Source organism: Myotis daubentonii, chromosome 2 (genome assembly GCF_963259705.1).
Source record: "Myotis daubentonii chromosome 2, mMyoDau2.1, whole genome shotgun sequence".
NCBI lineage: Eukaryota > Metazoa > Chordata > Mammalia > Chiroptera > Vespertilionidae > Myotis > Myotis daubentonii.
In genome coordinates, this window is record NC_081841.1 from 8,689,537 (window position 1) to 8,707,090 (window position 17,554).

The window sequence follows — 17,554 nt, forward strand, 5'->3', positions numbered from 1 at the left end:
GGAGAAACATCAATTTCTTGTTCCATTTATTTATGCATTCATTGGTTGATGCTTGTATGTGCCCTGACCAGGGACAAACCCGAAACTTAGATGTATTGGAACAAGGACATTCTAACCAACTGAGCTATCCAGCCAGGAGTCTTTTGCCTTTGTATCATAAACTTTTTCTGAAGTTCATTTGGAAGGATAGTTTAGTCGTGATATCATGAAAATTCCAAAAGGAAAGAATAATGAGAAATTTGCCCTCTGATATATAAAATGTATTAGAAAGCTACCTTCATTAAAATATTGGGGAACTGGCACAGGAACACACAGAAAGATCAATGGATCCAACTCAGAAACAGATCCAAACATATAGAAGTTCCATAGGTGATGAAGGTGGTACCTGAAATCAGTGGAGAAAATGGTATGTGGACAACTGCCTGTTACAAAAATTATATTAGATTTCTTCCTCCAAAATCAACATAAATCCTAGGTGGATTAAAAGGTAAGTGTAAACATTCTTTTAAAAAAATTAAAAAAAATCTTCTTGTATTGGCCAAGTGCTCTGCCTACCTAAAAACCAAACAAAAAACCCAAGAAAATATTTTGCACCAAATACCTAAAAGTGTGCGAGTTTACACGTGGAGATAACGAAAGGCTTGGAAGGCATTCCAGGCCGTGGGAAACCGTGGCAGCAAAGGTCTGGAGCCTGAAAGAAGGCAGGCAAGGGTGCCCCGTCTATGGAGAGGGTTAGGAATCGAACATCGAACTCCGGGCGCCCACAAGGAATCCGGGGCTGAGTCCTTGTACGCCCCACAGGCCATCATAATTATGTAAAATAGCACTTTGTCCATATATGGTACTTAATATCTGTTCTTCTGCTAGGATGACATGGGACTGGGAAAACTGCTCGCGGGGCGGGGTGTCAGAACCCTGGACCTTCCCAGTCCGCTCCCGCCCGACCTCGCCCCCGCCCCCGCCCAGGCAAGGCACCAACATCTCAGTTCTGAATTGAGGGCCTTCTCCTCCTGATTGGACTCGTTCTGTGTCAATCTCCCCTGGAACCTGGCTGTCCGTTGAACCCGCCCTAGTAGGCGGGGCTCCCGCCTAGGGAGCGCGGGGGGAAGGTGGAGAGAGCGTAGAGGTGGAGCGGATGAATCCCCACCCCTCTGGACTCAAAGGCCCCGCCCCTCTCTATTCCCATAGGCTAATATGTCTGTCCATCAAGACTTGGAGCAGGTCGGAGTGGGTGAGACGGCCAGGAGGGCGGGATCGTCCCTCCAGGCTCCGCCTCCAGCGAGGAATGGGCGGGCGGCTGAAAGGGCGGGGCGGGAAGGCGGCGAGGAGCCGACCGGGTGCGGTGAGGCGCGCAGATCACCGCGGTTCCTGGGCAGGGCACGGAAGCAGAGCCAGGCTGACCTGCTGCAGCTCCCGCCTCGCGCGCTCGCCCCACCCCGCCGTCGCCCGAGCGCTCGAGAAAGCCTTTTCGGGAGAAGCAGCGCCTGTTCCCCGGGGCCGATCCAGGTTCAGGTGAGCGAGCCCCACCAGTCGGTCCCGCCCCGGGCTGGCGGGTGCGGACGGCGGTGACCGGACGCAGGCGTCTGGCCGGCGGGCCGGCGTGCGGTCCTCGGCCCCGGCGCGGCCGGCGACCGGCGCGGGCGGGCGGACCCGAGCGCTGCGGGCCGGGCTGGCCCCGCATCCTTTCCCGAGGGGCAGCGGGACCCCGGCGGGATGCTCGGGAAGGCGCCGCTGGCAGCGCGGCCTCGGGCAGCCGAGGGAGGCGGTCGTGGCCAGCGCTCCCCGGAAACCCCTCATCGCCTCCAACCCCACCCACGCCTGGCTCACTCCCGGCGGGGCACCGGGGAGCCTCGACCTCCCCCTGCTGCCGGGCACGCGCCCCGCCCTCGCCTCGCCCAGTGCCCAAGTTGGGCAAACTTTTTAACCCCTTCCGGGGAGCCGCTGTCCGTGGGACCCAGACGAGGGGTGGGCTCGGGGCCGCGGCCCCTTTGGAAGTTTAGTCTGAGGCCTTTCCGAAACGGAGGTAACGGGCAGGCGGGGACCGTTCGGCAGCTGTCAGGGCGTCCTCCTGAGTCAGACTCGGACAGCCCCGCCGCAGACATTGCGCTCGGCGCGGTTTCCGCCCTCCGCTCTCGACTTCCTCCTCTGCGCGGCGGCGAGCGGTCGGCAGGGGAGGGCACGGGGAGAGGTGCGGCGGGCGCCTGCAGGAGGAGGACCCGCGGGCGCCGGGCTGCCAGGCGGGAAGAGTTCCTAGTCCCCCCGCAGCTCCTCGACTCTTGACTTCCCTCCGGGAGAAGGCCCGGGACCGCCCGCAGCCATCTGTGCCTCCCGGGCATGCACCTGATTCCACCGCACCTGGGGCCGCCCCACCCGGGCGTGGCCGGGCGGGGTGGGGGGAAGTTGGAGCCTGTGCTTTTAGGACTGGGCCTGGGCGATTGCATCGTTCCTGTTTGGGCCAGATCTGGGGTTTTCTACACCCGCAGCCCCTACTTCCCGTGCAGGGGTCCTCACCCCATCCTGTCCTGGGGCCACGCCCAGAGCAGGGCTGCACCCGTCTTCCATCCCTCGAAACGGAGGACCCTCACCGGCTGCCTTGAGGTGGCGGCGGCGGTGGCAGGGTGAGTGGCAGGGCTGCTGTCTGCGGCCCCACCCAGCCCCCACCCAGCAGCCAGGTGTCGGGAGAAAGGTTCCTGGGAAGTCCCAGGTCCTGGAGACACGCGGCTTCCTCTGCTGGGCAATTGAGAGGCCCAGCGGCTTCTCGGTTCGCTGCACTCGGTTCTGGGTTTGACAGGATTTCAGAGTAACTGTTGAGTAACCTGAAGGGGAAGAGAGCCTTAGCCTTCCTGCAACACTGTGGCCATTTCTGACGCCACTGTTTGAGGCCCTCCTGGTAACTCACCTGGTTATTCTTTTTATTTATTTTTTTTGTAGGAAGAGAGGCTGCTTTAAGGCTCATTTAGACAATCACTCGATTAATATTAGTTAGTTTATATACAAGGCTGCTGGGAGTGAGGGGAGGGTACATAGATGTGTAATTGAGCAAATATTTAACTGGCTTCTCTGTGCCAGGGACTCTGCCAGGTGGTAAGGGGGTGTGTGAGGTTGAGTAAGACCTGGCCACTGCCCTCCGGCAATTAGGGGAGAGCTGAGACAAATTTGTAGATGACTCTGATGTGAGGCGAAGATGACAGAGACCCCAGAAAGGTACCGTGAGTCATGGGGATTCGGAGAAAGGAGCCAGCCCATCCTGGGAGACTGACCCAAAGGCCTCTGCCTTTGAGGAGTTCACAGCCCTCGAGGGGAAATATGGCCCAGTGACTGAAATACAAAGGCGGCCTCTGATGAGTGTCCCGGGCATGCCATAGACAAAGGACTCCAGGAATTCCAATAGGGGCCACTTCTGTCTGAGGCCAGGAGGGAAGCGGCCTCGAGGAAGGAGCCCAGTGCTGGTTTGCAAACAGAGGGCAAGCACTGGGTGTTGGAAAGCGAGGACTCATTTAGTGGGTAATTGAGGGGTAATTAAAAGCATCAAGAGATTGCTCAGTGTAATTTGAGAGCCGCTGTGCCCCCCAGATGGCTGTGGGGTGACACCAAAGAGCTCTACTCTTCACACTCAGCAAGTCCTGGCAGTGCCTGTGGGCAGATCCAGGTGCTGGCAGACCCAGGTGCCCAGATTGGCAGGCTCTGCTTGGGGAAGGGCCGCCTGAGAGGTGCATTCTGTGGCTGCTTGTTTGAGGGGCACAGGAGGGGAGAGGAAAGAGGGTCAGAGCCCTGGTATTCTGTCTTTTTATTTATAAACTTTTTAACCCCGGGGGTTGGAGATGGGACAACTTCTCTCTTGCAGGATGAAGGATGCACGTTAATCACAGCCTGCCTTTCGCCTGTTCTTGATCCAGAAAAAACAAAACAAGGATCTGTTAGCTTTTTAAACGGAAAAAAGCACAGGAAAAATGCAGCATTGTTGTGTAGCCTGGTAGGGTATTGCTAGAGACCAGGCTAGCTGTGCTTTCTTCACTTCCTCTTGTAGCTAATCCTTCAGTAAAGTACTTAAGACAGCCCTTACCAGCTTGACATCTTTATTTCAAAAGGAGAGGAGGGGTTGGCTGTTCTTTTTCTCAGAGGCGGGCCTTGCGCTTCTCTTGGGGTAGAAAGAGAAACCCAAAGCAAAGAAAAAAAAATCCAAGCTTTAACAGCTTCCTCCCAAGCATCATGTTCCAGAAATATTTAGAATAACAAAATCTGTGTGTCCTCTTAATTAAACAAACGTCCTAATTTGCTGAGCTTTAAAGAGCATCCCTGCCGCAGGGGCAGGAAGTGCATTTTCTCTTTGTGCAGCCCCAGAGTCACTGCCTCGACCTTAACCCTTGGTGCACTGAGCCTCTGGGCTCAGGTCCTCCAGTGACTGAATGGAGCCCTGGCTGCCCCTGGGAAGTGGTGCTCCTGTGACTTACAGAATCCCATTCTTAGAGCTGAGGATTGTGGGGTTGTGAGCTTCAGAACAAGACTCCAGTCCTGACCCTGCCACTACTAGCTTAATACCTTAGGCAAGTCACACAACCCATGTGGGAATCATGACAGCTCCCCTACAGGGTGAGCTGTGAGAACTAAAAGGAATAAGGTACGGAAAGGGCCTATGTAAGGTATGTAGAGTGGCTGTGTAAAATTTTAAGAAAATATATAAACGTTCTGTCTTAATTCCCTGGGTTGTCAGGGGAGGAAACAGAAGAGGAGGGGTAGATGGTTTTCCTGGCTCAGTGCCCTTTCTACTTCTAAACAGGTGTGCTGGTGCCTGTGCGTGTGTGTTTGCAGCACTCGTGGCCTCTGGAGCCTAAGTGGTAAAAGCACAAGTGGTCCTGGGGCCCATCCGCTGATGGCTGCGGATGCACTTGATGAGCTTGTGCTGAGCAACCTCATTTCTGGGCCCTGGCCTGGGTAGAAGGTGCGCAAACTAACTGCAAGTTTTAGCTCTAAAACAAGATTTCCAGTGCCCTAGTCTAGGACATTGCCAAGGGGTAGCATGCAAAGAGCCTTGAGTGTCTGGAGACCTGACTTCTAGTTCTAGCTGAGGGAACATTTGATTTTGGTAGAAAATGCCATTATTGCCTACAAAGACATCACACCAGTTTATGAGCCCACTAATTATGCATGAGAGGGTGGGGAAAACTGACAAATTTAGGCATTTAAAAAAAATATATTTTTTATTGATTTCAGAGAGGAAGGGAGAGGGAGAGAGATAGAAACATCTGTGACGAGAGAGAATCATCCATCGGCTGCCTCCTTCACGCTCCCTACTGGGGATCGAACCCACAACCCAGGCATGTGTCCTTGATGGGAATTAAACTCAGGACCCTTTTGTCCCAAGGCTCTATCCACTGAGCCAAACCAGCTAGGGTGAAATTCAGTCATTTTAATTTCTCCAATATGCCCCAGTTTCGTAGGTACTCTCCTGCCCCATTGATGGACATATGAGTTGTAACAACTCTCCTTTTTTTTTAAATCCTCACCCAGGGATATTTCTTTATTGATTTTCAGAGAGAATGGAAGGGAAGGGGAGAGAGAGAAACATTGATGTGAGAAAGACACATCGATTGGTTGCTTCCTGCATGTGCCCCGACAGGGCCTGAGCCTGCAACCAAGGTACATGCCCTTGATGGGATTTGAACCCAGGACTCTTCAGTCAGCGGGCTGACTATCTATTGAGCCAAACTGGCTAGGCACAATTCTCCTTTTTGAAGGTAGTTTGATGGCAATATTTGTCAAAGCATAGTCCTTCTGTCTGAATTCTAGGAATGCGCCCCATAGATCAACTCAAATGTGCAAAAGGAAATGTTGAGGATATTGTTTGCAGCATTGTCATAGACAAAGACAGGAAATAAGCTCACTGCCCATCAGAAAGGTCAAATAAATCATGGCACATCTGTACAGTGGCAGTCCTCACAGCCCTTTAAAAAATGAGGCCGATCTATATGTACTGATAGGCCATGCTCTGCGGGATATGTTGTAAGTGGAAGAAACTAGATGTGAAGTAGTATAGATGGTGGTCCCTTTGTGTGAAACATGCTATGTCACCTTGGTTCTGTGCCTGAAAAGATATTGAGATGCTGGTAATAGTGGTTGCCTCTTGAAAGGGCCCAGGAAGTGGGGGTGGGGGGTGGGGTGAGCATTATTTTCCATTAAATGCCTTTTTATATGTATTGCCCTTAAATCATAAAAAACTTAAAAATTTTCTTATTTTTATTACCTATAAAAATAAGAGGGTCTGCTGGCCAATCTTGTAGGTCTCATTTTAAAATGCATTGCTCTAGATTCCAAGTTTCCTATTGAGTGCCTACTGTGTGCAAGGAAGGAGGGAAGGTTTTAAAAATTGACTGACTTGCTTTTGTGGTTGGAACATTTTGGGTACTGTTTTCTTCTCCATGATGTCATATTATCACCAGAGTAACCCTTAACAAATGTCTACTCTGATCCACTCCCTCATATTCTGGAAAATGGTAGATGATTGCTTTTCTTTGCTGTAAATGTCTGGAAAATATTTCAGGATGACCTTTTGCCAGGTTTTCCACAGTTCCGCTGGCTCCAAATTACCTGGAGTCCTTTCCCAGGGAGCCTACCTGACCAGAAGTCTATGCGAGGCCTTTATTCTCTTGGGTCCTCTAACCTAAAGGTCATTTCAGTCACTAGTGTGCCCCTTCCCACTCCATCCCATTATCCTTCAGACATCTGGCCTGTGGTTCTTAGGTATTAACAGTGGAAAGGCCCAAATTCTTGAGAAAATGTGATCAGAAGAGTGTTTTGACTTGGAGGACCCCCATGCCTTTCTTCAGGAAGCCCATCTTCATCTTGCATGGCGTGGGTACTGGAGAAGCTGCCAGCTCTGCTCGCTGCTGAGTTAGCTCTTTACTGTGGCAAAGGCAGTGGAAGACCCCTTCAGGGTCTCTGCCAGGCCTGTGCCCTGCCAGGCAGCCTCCGGCCTCTGGGAGGAATGGCATGAGTCACCCATGAGTATGAAATGAGCCTAGGTCTAAAATGGGCCTGCCACCACATGGGCTCGAAGGCTGGATGCTGGCCTGCCAAATCCCCTTGCCCCCATCTGCCCCTCGTGCTTTGATGGTACCAAATATTTGGGAAGCAGGAGAGGAGCTGCCCTCTGGGTCTGATGCATGTCTCTTTAAAAAGTAACTGAGGCTGGCTGCTCTGTTGGAATTTCTCAGGCCCCCATTCTGCTGACTAGTCTCTCAGGCCCGAGGTGATTCAGCACCCAGAATGGGACACAACATCCTGGTCCCTGGGCAGGTGGGCCCAGAAAAGGCTCTTGACTGGCCTTGGGCTGAGGACAAGGCCTTCTTGGGAGCTTCCCCCCAGCCTGACCCTCCAAGCCTCACAGTGGCATGGTCTGTAGGTACCTTCTTCAGCCGGTGGGTTACTGCACAATGACCTTCCTGCTGAGGCTGGAGGGAGCCTTGCAAGGCCTTCTGGAACTTGCCACTGAAGGGTGTGGCTTCCTGCCTGGGCAGGTTGGGCTGGGCCACTGGAGAAGTTGAAGGTGGAGCTGATCTTCCCCCACCAGCCAGTCTTTGCTTCCGTGCCTCTCAGGGGTCCTTGTCCTCAGGGCCCTACAGTACTACCCAGAGGAACAAGAGGCCTCTGAGGAGGTCCCCTCTCACTTCCATGGACATTTCTTTACAGTTTGGGAACATGTGTCTTAGGTTTCTTTTCCTTTCATTTTAACTCTAATGCTTAAAAGAAAAATGAACAGAACAATAACATCTCCCTGTTGAATTTACTGAGAATTAGAGGATGCCCGAGCTGGAAGGGATATTAAGGACAGTGTAATTTTTCCTCCCTTAATTCGAAAAGGAGTGGTTTGCCCAAGCTCATCTGTCTGCGAGTTGGTAAAAGAAAGCTTTGGCCCTGGTTTCACTCACCCCCAGTGCCTTTCTCTCAAAATGATGTGGCCTCGTTTAAAAGTGTTTTGAACTGTTATCATCCCTTTTATGCGCTGTTTAGCCAAGCAACACATACTTTGCTCCTTTAATCTTTCCTCAAGAGTCTATTCTTCCCCACCCTTAATCTTTTTCGTTTTTTTGGGGGTGGGCACTGGGATTAAGAAATAGGGTGGGAGGTGTTTCTCGGGTTTCTCTGAACTTCTTCCAGTTGGGCAGGCCATTTAGGCTGAAAGTTCCCACAGCTCAAAAATCAATATTTCACATGGGGTCGTGCCAGGCAGCAGGGTGGGCCCTTCTGAGAGGCACTGGCTTTCCGGTGTTCCTCAGCCAGTCCTCATTTCTGGTCATTTCAAGTAATTTAATGTCTGGGGTGATCGATTTGTTGTATTTTCAGCATGAGACCTACAGCAGAGGGACCAAAACAAGGGCTTTGGGGTCAGACGGAACTAGGACTAGACCCCCACCTTTTCTCCTAACTGTTAACACTGGAGCCTCAGTTTCTTCACCATGGAGATTCCTGCCTTTTTAGGCTTGTTGTAATTAACATATAAATATGTGTTAAGTGAAGTGGTGCTTTTTTCTCTCCCCTTCTTCCTCCTTTTTCTTATGTTATCACCAACATCAGATGGTAGAAAATACATGTTCAGGTTTTAAAGATTTTCAATTTGTCTCACAAGCCTGTCCCTTGAGAACAAGGTGTGGTGACCGAGGAACCTGCCAGAAGATTTCCTGGGCTGGACGCTGAGGTTTCAAGGCCTGCAACCTTTGCATTCTGACCACACAATACAATTCAACGTATTATGTCTGCGCTGCTTATGAGCTGGCTGAAGCATGTTAAAAAAGCTTGCTACAAAGCACTACCTTTATTTAGAGTTGTCTGTGTTCAAAAGCCGCCGCGTTTCCTGTGTTTTGCCTTAAGTCACTGGGCTGGAGAAGGCAGCTTCCTGTCTGATAAACATAAAGTCAGGCATTTGGAACAGTTTGGGTGACTTCATCTAACTGGGCTGGAAGGGGAAGAGGATTTTAGAACCCACTGGACTGTGAAGACCTGGAGGCAGGAGGCGGGCTCTCCCCTCTCTGGATCCCAGGTTCTTGCCCGGTGCCTGGCTCAGTCAGCCCCAGGTCCTCGTTGTAGGAGCGGAGTTTAAGTCTCACTGGTGCCTTTGCCTGTAAGCCAGGCGACACGGAGGCCCAGGCAGCCAATGATTTAGAGTGCCATTTAGTAGTGATCTCTCTATTTTACAGAATTTGGATGCAAGGTGCTTACTTGTCTGGAAACCTCTGGGGCGAGGAAGGTGGTAGCAGGGAGCCGTTTTAAAGGTTTGGTCTATTTTTTAATATTTAAGAGCCAACTATTGGGTATGAGAGTATTGACCTCAATTTTTTTTTTTGCCAAGTCAATAACCGAGGCTCCTTGGGCCCCTGCTCCATGGCCTGCACTGTGCCAGGCTTGGTGGGGTTTCATTGGGGCCGGAGGACAGTGGGCAGAGAGTGCCTCCTTGTCCTCTAACCGTGGCTAGGGACACTGGGAGAGAGATTTGCCACATGAGACAGGTCGTACTACACTGAGTGGCAGGGGATTTCTGAGCCTTTGAGCCAGCTTCCTGGAGGCTAGACTTGCCTGGAAGGTGGAGGGAGATGGGGATGGTGGGGGGGGGAAGGAAGAGGCTGGGAGTCAGGAGGTCCGGGTTGAAGTCCTCCCAGCTCTGCTAATATTAGCAATCATCATAATAGTTAAATATTATTGAGCACTGTGCTAGTGCTTTTACCTGAATTATCTCATTTCTTGCCTCATTCTCATGAGGTAGGAAAATATCCCCCTTTTATAGATGAGGAGACTGAGCAGGGATTCAAACATGGGTGCTCTGACTCTAGGCCTCGGTGTGACCTTGTAGATGCCCTTCACTCTGGGGCTTGACAGTGAGGGGATGGGCTGGTCCCTGGGCCCTCTCTCACCAGTGACCAGGAATTAACCAAAGGAGCAGACTTTGGGCCGTGGCAGAATGGGTCTTCCTGTTCTCTAGTGCAGTTGGCTACTCAGAGAGAGGTTGCCAGTTCGATAGTGTTGCCTTGGCTACGGACTTCACCTTTAACCTCAACTGGTCATTTTTCAAATGTGTGTGGCTGGTCCTAAGGGAGGGCAGGTGAAAAGACTGCCACCGGGCAGTGTATATCCTGGCGGCTGTGCCTGCCTGCTGGTGGCCGGGCCCTGGCGGTCTTCACCAGGGAGCCAGCCAGACAGCAGGCCTGCCACCATCTTGACCATTGGGCTCTTCTTGACCTCAGTCCACTTGCATCCAACAGACTGGCATTCCTTCCTTTCTTCATTTGTATATCTGTCCACCATCTTTCAGTAACCGCTCTTCAGAGCTTCTTATGTGCTAGGCACTGGGCTGGGGCTGGGAACATGGAGGTGAAGGAAGCAGTTTCTAAGGAGCTGATGGTGTCCTGCCAGCTAGAGTGCAGGGGTGGGGTTGGGGGGTAGGGGGGAGAGCACAGGGGAGAGAGGCTCAGGAGGGTCTGAGAAGGCTTCCTGGAGGAGGCGGCATCTGAGCTGATGGCAACCTAGGGACGTGGCATAGTACATCCAGGAAGAAGGGCTGGGACCTTGTTCAGTTGCTCAGACCCTGGCGGTGCTTTGTTCAGGGGTGATCCAGGTTGCCAAGGCCCTCTGAGTCACTGGGCTGGTAAAAGATTTCCTCTTTTTAGGAGCTCTAGGCCCAGCCCTTTGTCCCAGTCTTTACAGAGCTCAGATGGCTCATTGAGGCCTCCTTTCCCCTGGCCATTTCCTGGGAAATGTGGGAGTGCAGGATTCCACTCCCAGGTCCTTAACTCCTGAGTGGCTGCTGGGAATTCTGCCTGTGCCCTCTGGGTGTGTGGTCAGCATGCCGTTTCCAGCTGGAGGACTTGGGGGAGATTTATCATGGAGTGTTGAGAGAAACATAATTGTTCCCTCCTTAGAGTTTAAAAAAAGGGGGTGTTGTGTATACCTCAAACAATATTAGCAAAGCTGTGAGAAGATTTGCCCTCACCCCATCCACCGTTTGCATCTTTCTGGGCTTTCTGACCATATTGCCACAATTATTATTTTAATGGAGGAGAAGAAGCATTACTTACATTGCCAGAAAGTTTATTGGGTTTTATTGACTGTTTTGGAAATTCATTCATTCAGCAAATAGGTCCTGAGCATTTGTTCTAGGGCAGAAACTGCTAGGTCAGTGGTTCTCAACCTTCCTAATGCCGCGACCCTTTAATACAGTTCCTCATGTTGTGGTGACCCCCAACCATAAAATTAGTTTCGTTGCTGCTTCATAGCTGTAATTTTGCTACTGTTATGAATCATAATGTAAATATCTGATACGCAGGATGTATTTTCATTGCTACAAATTGAACATAATTAAAGCATAGTGCTTAATCACAAAAACAATATGTAATTCTATGTGTTTTCCGATGGTCTTAGGCGACCCCTGTGAAAGGGTCGTTTGACCCCCAGGTTGAGAATCGCTGTCTAGGCGGTTAGGAGGTAGATGAATGAGACGGTACAGGCCCTGCCCTCAGGGGTTTATGGTCTAGGCCCAGGGAAAACCACTTCACTCTGGTGGTGTGGGTTGTGATAAAGGTGAGCCCAGGAGAAAGTGGCAGCTCACATGCCCAATTTGAGTCTCCGGAAAACAGGTAAAACCACTTTGTCATTTGTGGTGAGAAAGCTTAGGAACATAGACCTGGGAGATCTTTCTGGGCTCATTGGAGGAAGATCTTCAACCAGCTGCCCCTCCCTGAGTGGTTCATGTACTGCCCTGGGTCAGAAAAGACAGCTGGGAGGAAGTGAGGGGCCATAGACTCCCAGGGCTCATGTCGACAGGGAGCGGACCCCTCAGTGCCCATGGGCAAGAGGCACCTGAGGGTGGGGCAGCAGGGGTGAGGTGGAGTGGGGTGGTCTCCAAAATGTCTAAAAGCTACTGGCAGGCCACTTAGGCTGTGCTGTGGCTCCCTCTCGATTGTAGCAACAAGTTGCAACAGTTTAGTTTTGTTGCAAAGAGGAAGTTTCAGAATCCTAGTGGCTGCTTTTGAACAGATAGATGTTAACAATAGTAAGGGAGTTACTCAGGTGTGGGCTGGGCAGCGCATGAGGGAGAAGATGGGAGAAACTGGAATGCAATGTCTTTGCTCTGGAATTTTCTTACCTTCCAGATATATGGCTTCCTTGCCGGCATCTTTCCTTTTTCCAGCCCCCATTGTCTCTGTTTCTCCAGCCCCAGCTCCTGGCTCTAGGGAGCCTGACCAGAACTCCACTGTGTTCCTGGAGAGCAGGAGCGAAGTCACTTGTTCTGAAAGGAGCCACAGGCTTATTGTCACCCACCCGCCCACCTAGGGAAAGAGAGGGCCGGGAGTGGCCCCAGACATGGTCACTGGGACACTTGCACAGCCTTGTTTGTGTTTCAGGCTTTGTCAACCTCTGAGTTCCCTTTTCAGCCTGCAGTGGGGATTTGGCTCAGTTCCAGGCCGCTTGGGTTTGAGGTTTGACTAGGAGAGCTGTGTTCCTCAATGCCCCCTTCAGCACACACTCATAAAACCCCAAACAAACCCTACACTTTAACCCAACTTTATTTTTACATATTGACTTAGAATTAGTAATAAGACGAAACCTAAGCTAGGGGTTTCGGCACTTGGTAGATGTTCCCTGGTGGCAGAGGCGAGGTCCTTTGTGTATCTTCTTTCTTTATTTCCTGTCACCTTGTTTACACTATTACTTGGTGCTGATTATAGGCTAGAGATTATCTTTGAGTTTATACTGTTTTTAAGTATTGACCAGCTATAATATTGGAGGAGGAGAAGTGGGTGCAAGAAACAGAGAATTAGATAAAGCAGAAGGAGACTGCAGGATGTGGGAAGGGAGTGGGTGACTTTAGAAGCAGCAGCTGGGTTTGAATCCCATTTTCACTCGGTTTAGTAGTTGATTAAATATGCCTCAAATGCTGGGGATAGACGACTGAATAGAACCACCAAAGTCTCTGTAGTTCACATTCTGTCAGCCAGACAAGCCCATGGCAGGTCAGGATGGTGGCAGGTGCTGACAGAACAGGCGAGGGCATAGTACAAAGTACCACAGACAGGATGACGTAAACAACAGACATTTATTCTCACCGTCTGGGGCTAGACGTCCAAGCCCATGGTGCTGGCAGGGTTGGTTTCCTCTGAGGCCTCCCTCCTTGGCTTGCAGATGGCTGCGCCCTTGCTGCCTCTTCACATGGTCTTCCCTTTGTGCACGAGCATCCAAGCTGTCCCCCAAGTGTCCAGATTTCCTCTTCTTATAAGGACAGTAGGCGGATTGGATTAGGGCCCACCCTGATGGTTCATTTTAACTTAATTACCTCTTAAAAAACCCTATCTCCAAATACAATCACATTCTGAGATCCTGAGGCTTAAGGCATCAACATAAGACTTTTTTTTGAGGTGGAAGGGACACAATTTACCCTACAACAGGGGAGAAGAGAGTGAGGGGGGTGTCAGTGAAGGCCTCTTTAATTCAAGAACATTTTTTCGGTCCCTGAGGTGTGAGGGATGAGCCCTCCAGGACTTGTCTACTTTACCCATTTATTTAACTGCTTTGAGTCCCAGTTTTCTCACCTGTAAAATATGGTTAATAAAACCCAATAAATGTCAGTTTCCTTCTGCCTCCCACCCGCACCTTTTCCTTCTGCCCCTTTCCTCCTCTCTGCTCCCCAGTTCCACTTCTGATCAGGGTGCTTTAGTAACTGGGCCCGCAGGAAGGACCAGGACTGCCCCCCACCCCCTGGCTGTTCCCAGCCCCCAGGGGGCTCTGCCTTTCTCACTGGGGTGATGGCATCCCCACACAGTTCTTTGGACCACGTGTTCTTGGAGGTGGCTCTCCCCTCTGAGGAGCCACAAACACTGTTTTTACACGAGCAAGGAGTGACACTTGGAGAAAACTGGTGCAGGACTATAAACATAAAATACCAGTTGCAGGCCAAAGCGTGGATGGCTGCCAGGGAAAGAGCTTCCCTTGCTTTGTCAACGCTCCCAGGACAGGCGACAAGGCCTCACACCTCCCTGTGCTGCTCTTGCTTCTCTCATTAGAGGCGTTGCCCCTCGGACCCGTGTGCATGCCTGGCCCGAGGTGGGTACTTACTGTGTGCTTGAGAAATGGGTGAATATATTCATATCTGAGTGTGGGTCCAACAGACCCTGGTTCAACATCAGCGCTGTCCCTTAGCCCGGTGTGACTGGGTACAAGGCTGTCTGGATTCCTTTGGGTCCGGAGGCTTAGCCACCGTGATGTGTACGTCTAGTACTTATGTACATAGGCAGGGGCTCTGGAGTCAGACCCTCTGACCTAATCCTGGTTTGCCCATTTGCCAGCTCTGATGTTGGTTAAGCCAGGCATCCTTTCCATGCATGTTTTCTTTGTCTGTGGAATGAGGAAAATGAGAAAATAAAGTTTAGCTTTATTGTTTATATGTTTTATTTGTACATAACTTGTCCAGCATAGTGCCAGGCTATCTATAAATATATCCTTTTTTTTTAAAAAAAAACAACCCCGTTAAGTCTATTTCTATCACTATGAAGCTTGAAGTCAAAAGTCTCCCAGTCCCATGAGAATGGTGGTATTAATGTTCCCATTTTATAGCTGGGAAAAATTGAGGCTCAGAGAACCTAAGTGTCTTGGCCCTACGTAGCAAGTGAGAGATCTCAGATCCTCTCCCCGGTCCTCTGATTTTCAGGCCGGTTATTTCCCATACCTGCCTCTCATCCCACTTAACCCATCATATGGAAAATGTCTGTGAAGTTGGGGGCTGCAGACTGCATGCTTTTGTACACAACATTGAAGCTGTGGTTGTTAGGACCCAGTGCCTCACTGGCTTATGGTATCAGGTGTAAAATACAGCCCCCCCTGTTCCATCCTACACAAGTCAATGTTTAGCAGGTGGGGGTGGGCGGCCTGGTGTGTGAAATCTGTCAGCCTGGTCCCTGCAGCTCTTCTCCCTCAGCTCCCTAGCTCACCAGCACGCTGTTCTCAGCCTGCCTCCCGCCCAGAGCCAGCCTGCCGCCCACCAACTGATTCCCGCATTTGCCAGTGTGAGGAGGAGGTGGCGGGTCGCTCCAAGTGCTCATGAAAAATGCCTCCTTATGGGATTAATTACTTGATGCTGAACACTGTGGAATTCGCAGGGCTCTCCCTCCGCACTCTGACTTCTCACCGCCAGTCGTTTCTACTCCTGCCAAACCTACCTGAGCTCTGCATACGTCTGGCCAGCATGTTCAACCTCATGTCAGAGAGGAAAGAATGGACAGTGACCTCCGAGCTGAGGCTGAAGACCCGGCAGGCAGGTCCCCTCCCTGCCACTTCCTAGCCGCCTGCCTGGAGTCTCGCTATATCCTCAGAGTGAGGACACTGGGCCAGGGGCATTCCAGGTTGTAAAGCCCCTTGTGTGCAGACCTTCAGAGCACCACACACCCTGGGCAGGCGTATTAAAGAGAGGCTTTCTTTTCCTAAAAGTAAACAAGTCCCTGCTTTAATTATCCTTAGGTTGAAATAGTGGACTCCCCTCCCCCTTCTGGCTTTCAGACAAGAATCTGAAGAATGTGATACTCCTGGACCTGAGCAAAGAGAGATCAGGCTCTGGGGCAGGATTCAAAGCACTTCAGGCCTTACCAGGCATCCTTTGTAGTTCCTGCATCTGGGACATTCCATATTGTTGTGGTCGGGAGTCACTGATGACTAGGAGCTCATTAAATTCCTCACTCCTCCAGGCCGGGTAGCTCAGTTGGTTAGAGCATGGTCCCGATGTGCCCAGGTTGCCGGTTTGATACCTGGTCAGGGCACCTACAAGAATCAACCAACGAGTGCATAAATCACGGAACAACAAATCGGTGTCTCTCGCTCTCTAAAACTCATGTTTAAAAATTAAAAAAAAAATATTCCTGGCTCTTCAGTGGTATCCACAGGGGACAGCACTCCCCACCCCAACACTCTTATCTTTTTTTTTTAATCCTCACCCAAGGATATTTTTCCATTGATTTTCAGAGAGAGGGAAAGAGAAATACCGATGTGAGAGAAACACATCGATTGGTTGCCTCTTACACATGCCCTGACCAGGGCTCGGGGCTGGGGAGAAGCCTGCAACTGAGGTACATGCTGTTTGACCGCAATCGAACCGGGGATCCTTCGGTCTGCAGGCGGATGCTCTATCCACTGAGCTAAACCAGCTCGGGCCAACACTCTTATCTTAGAGAAATCAAGTTAAAAGGAGTTTTGCAGGGCAAACACGGTTGCTGAGGGGCTTGGTATCAGCCAGGAGAACCGCTACTACTGCTTTGGTTTGGGTGACAGGATAACTGGGGGTTCCTTCCCCTTCCTGATTGGTGGCTGACGGTGTTTACTTGCCCTGGCTGGTCCTCCTTGCTGGGTGCACTGTGTTTGCAGCTTCCCTGCATGTGCTCCGAGGCTGTGGGCCACGTGCACTGGCACACGGACCCTGGAGCCTGATGAGACCTCCAGGGTACAGACTGCAACAGCAACAGCCAGCAAGTCACTTAAACACTCTGGGCTTCAATTTCTTCATCTGCAAAACAGGACAGTAATAGGACCTACATCACAGGGCTGTTGTGTGGGTTAGTGCGCTCTCGGACGAAAAGCACTCAGAACTAAGTATTAGCGGTTGTCAGCATGGCCTTGCGATGTGGGCTTTGTGATTCCTATTTTCCAGATGAAGAAAGAGAGGTTCAGAACGTTTAAGTAACATAGCCAGATTCCCTCAGCCAGTGCGTGGAGACCGCAGCACTCACATCCACGTGTGCCTGATCGCTCGCATCCTCTGAGGTGTGTGTATGTGTGGACATGTCCATGTGCACATGTCCATGTGTGTGCACATTCTGGGGGGTGGGGGAGGGTGCTGCCCAGGACAGGATGGTGTTGCCTGAATCCGGCAGCTCCCTAGGGCAGGGGCTGCTGCCGTCCCTTCTCTCACCTGCAGCTTCAGCCTTGGCCCCTTTGGAACCAGACTGGTTCTGGCAAAGGAGCGATTCTTGGTGGGTGGTCAAATAAGCAGCGGCCAGGTTCCTGGTGAAGGATGTGTGAGGTCATCCCTGTGGCCAGGCTACCCACCTGCTCAAGGGCAGCGGGGTCGGCCGGCTTTTCAGACCAGGGTGCTACCACAGCCGGCTCTAGGGAACTGCATTTTAATTTTTTTATGCAGTGTGAAATAAGTGGGTTTTATTTTCGCTCAATGGCTTGTATTGGGGTCATTCTCCCCAGGGAGGCTGACGGCTCTGGAATGCTGCTTGTCCACCCTGGCTGCAGCCTGTATGCCCAGGCCTGGCACCGGGAGAAAAGGCCCAAGGAAGGAGAGATGCCTCTCTGTCCAGTTTTGGATTTTTTGTTCCCGCGGTCCAGGGTGATCCAGAGTGATCCAGAGCTGCCCCGGGGAAGGGACCTCCGCTTCCCACGCAAAGTCACTGCTGGTTGTCCGGACTGCAGCTCTGCTCTCAGACCTCTTTTGTGAGAGTCTGCTTAACCCTCTGCAGGAAGTGAAGGAAGAGGATCCTCTTGCCTTTGTTCATGTTGCCTTGGCGGAGAGGAGGCCACT

The 17,554-nt window shown here is 51.3% G+C and overlaps 1 protein-coding gene across 1 annotated transcript in view; it reads left to right on the forward strand.

Moving 5' to 3' along the window:
• The first annotated feature begins 1,323 nt into the window (after positions 1–1,323).
• The window catches only part of MYH9 (myosin heavy chain 9), an 86,755-nt gene continuing 70,524 nt past the window's right edge, over positions 1,324–17,554 (forward strand). Inside the window, exon 1 of the mRNA XM_059681662.1 lies at positions 1,324–1,512. The gene's annotated coding sequence lies outside the window, so the exon portion shown is untranslated. The remainder of the gene's footprint in view (positions 1,513–17,554) is intronic.